Here is a 3666-nt window from a genome sequence, read left to right on the forward strand (position 1 = left end):
AAGATAAGTGTACTCTTTAATGCCCATCTCTTATTTCACCCATTCCCCCACCCACCTCCCTTCTGGTAACCACTAGTTTGTTTTCTGTAGTTAAGAATCTGTTTCTTGGTATCTCTTTCTCTCTCTCCCTTTGCTGCTGTTTTTGTTTGTTTGTTTCTTAAGTTCCACATTTGTTTTTCTCTTACTGACTTATATCACTTAGCATTATGCTGTCTAGCTCCATGAATTTCTGTCTAAATTTCAGTCTTTTTTAGAGATGAGTAATATTCCTATATATATTCATATATATATGAATTCATATATATACACACACACAAACACATACACCATATATACCAATATATATGGTGTATATATATATATTCCATATATATATGCTATAAATATGTTATGTATACCAATATATACCATATATACAATATATATACCATATATAATATACATAACATATATACCAATATATATGTATGTATACCGTACATACCAATATATATACCATATATACTATATATATACACACACACCATACATATCCATATGTATATATATATATACCAATATATATACACCAATATATACCATTATATATATATATATATCCATCATATATATCAACACACACACACACATCACATCTTCTTTATCCATTCATAAGTCGATGGACACTGGGATGCTTCCATTACTTGGCTATTATAAATAAAGCTGAAATAAACATACAGGTACGAATATCATCTCGAATTAGTGTTTTTGTACTTTTTGGCTAAATATCCAGTAGTGTGATTACTGGGTTGCAGGGTAGTTCTATTTTCAATTTTTTGAGAAACGTCCATAGGATTTTCCAAAGTGACCGCACCAGTTTGCTATTCCACCAAAAGCACACAAGGGTTCCTTTATCAACATATCTTCATCAATACTTGTTTCTTGTGTTTTTTTATTTCAGTCATTCAGATAGGTGTGAGGTGGCTTCTCATTGTAGTTTTGATTGCATTTCCCTGATGATGTGTGATGATGAGAATATTTTCAGGTGTCTGTTGGCCATCTGTATGTCTTCTTTGGAGAAATGTTTGTTCATGTCTTCTGCCCATTTTTTAATTGGATTGTTCATTTTGGGGTGTTGAGTTTTATAAGTTATTTACATATTTTGGATACTAACACTGTATTGGATATGTCATTTGCAAATATCTTCTCTCATTCAGTAGGTTGTCTTTTATTGATTGTTTCATTTGATATGCAGAAACTTTTTACATTGATGAAGCAACAGAAAGAGAAATTAACCAAAAAATGCCATTAACAACTGCACCAAAAATAATAAAATACCAGGGAATAAGGATGATGGCAGCAAAAGGAGCAGGACCCTGGGTTTTTCTTGTCTCATGAATACAACAAGATTAACAGTTAAAACACCTGAACACAACAGAAATCACCCTGAAGACTGGCAGAACAAACTTCACAACTAAAGATAGTGAAGAGTCCAAACTGAAGAAGGTATGAAGTGCAGAAGCACAGTTTGGGGAAAAATGGGTCAAAGATGTTGCGGTAGGGAGGGAACTGCTGTCATGGAAAGGATGAGAGATAACCTAACACACAGGCATGCACACAGGAAAAATGAATCCCCATAGGAATTGGCTTGGAAAGTGAGAGACACCTAAAATCTTGAATTCTTTCAACCAGCAGGATTAAAGCCTAGAGACTTTAAGGTCAATCAGCTTGAATCAGGGAGAGCCTGGAGGCATTAAAATGCTTTTGGAGAGAAGGCAGGCAAACAGCCCACAAACATACAGCATAAAAGCAGCATTCTGAAGAGCACCTGGGTCACTCAGTGGAGATGTTAGTTTCTCATCTTGGAGCATGTCCCAAAGAGACACATTCACAAAGAGACCCCTCTAGGAATAAAAGAATTGGAAGGTAACATTTTCTTCAGTGGCCTCTCAGTAAAAGCACAGAGCCACTTGCACTAACCACAACACTGACACCCAATACCTGTATTTCTTTTGTTGTTGTTGCATTTTTTCATTTTTTATTAAATTTCAATTTAATTAACATATATTGTATTATTGGCTTCAGAGGTAGAATTTAGTGCTTCATCATTTGCATACAACACCCAGTGCTCATTACATCAAGTGCCATCTCCCAGTTGGCCCATCCCCTATCCACCTCCGTCCAGCAACCCTCAGGTGTTTCCTATAGTTAAGAGTCTATTATGGTTTGCCTCCCTCTTGTTTTTCATTTTATTTTGTTTCCATCCCTTCTCTCATGCTCATTTCTGCTTCTTAAATTCACATATGGGTGAAATCATGTGGCATTTGTCTTTCTCTGACTGACTTATTTCAGTTAGCATAGTGGCCTCCAGTTCCTGCCAAGTCACAAATGGCAAGATTTTATTCCTTTCAATGACTTCGTAGTATTCCACTGTATATATATACACCACCTCTTCTTTATCTATTCATCTACTGATGGACATCTGGGCTCTTTCCATATGTTAGCTATTGTGAACATTGCTGCTATAAAAGTTGGAGTGCATGTGCCCCCTTTGAATCACTATGTTTGTATCCTTTCAATAAATAAATACCAAGTAGCACAATTTCTGGGTAGCAGGGTAGCTCTATCTTTAACTTCTTGAGGAACCTCTTACTGTTTTCCAGAGTGGCTGCACCAGTTTACCTTCTCACCAACAGTGTAAGAGGGCTCCCCTTTCTCCACATCCTCTCCAACATCTGTTGTTTCTTGACTTGTTCATTTTAGTCCTTTTGACGAGTGTCAGGTGGTACCTCATTGTGGTTTTAATTTGTATTTCCCTGATGCCGTGTGGTGTTGAGCATTTTTTCATGTGTCTGTTGGGCATCTGTGTGTTTTCCTTGGAGAAATGTCTGTTCATGTCCTCTACCTATTGTTTGACTGGATTGTTTGTTTTTTGGTTGTTGAGTTTGATAAATCCTTCATAGATTTTGGATACTGGCCCTTTATCTGATAAGACATTTGCAAATATTTCTTCTTCTATTCTGTGGGTTTCTGTTTAGATTTGTTGACTATCCTTCGCTGTAGAAAAAGCTTTTAATCTTGATGAAATTAAATTGTTCCTTGTTACTTTTGTTGCTCTTGTCTTAGGAAACATGTCCAGAAAGAAATTGCTGTGGCCTAGGTCAAAGAAGTTGCTGCTTGTGTTCTCTTGTAGGATTTTGATGGATTCGTATCTCGCATTTAGGTCTTTCGTCCATTTTGAATATATTTTTACATATATTGTAAGAAAATCGTCCAGTTTCATTCTCCTGCATGCAGCCTTTCTGATTTTCCCAACACCATTTGCTGAAGAGACTGTCTTTTTTCCATTGGATATGCCGTCCTGCTTTGTTGAAGATTAGTTGACTATAGAGTTGAAGATATATTTGTGGATTCTCTAGTCAGCTCCATTAATCTATGTGACTGTTTTTATGCCAGTACCATACTGTCTTGATAATTACAGCTTTGTAATACAACTTGAAGTCCAGAAATGGAATGATTGCAGTTTTGGTTTTCTTTTTCTGGTTCCATACAAATTTTAGGATTGTTTGTTCCAGCTCTGTGAAAAAAAAAATTGTTGATGGTATTTTGATAGGGATTGCTCTGAATGCCTAGATTGCTTTAGGTAGTATTAATATTTTAACAATATTTGTTCTTCCAATCATGAGC

This window comes from Mustela erminea, chromosome X, assembly GCF_009829155.1.
Source record: "Mustela erminea isolate mMusErm1 chromosome X, mMusErm1.Pri, whole genome shotgun sequence".
Taxonomy (NCBI): Eukaryota; Metazoa; Chordata; class Mammalia; order Carnivora; family Mustelidae; genus Mustela; species Mustela erminea.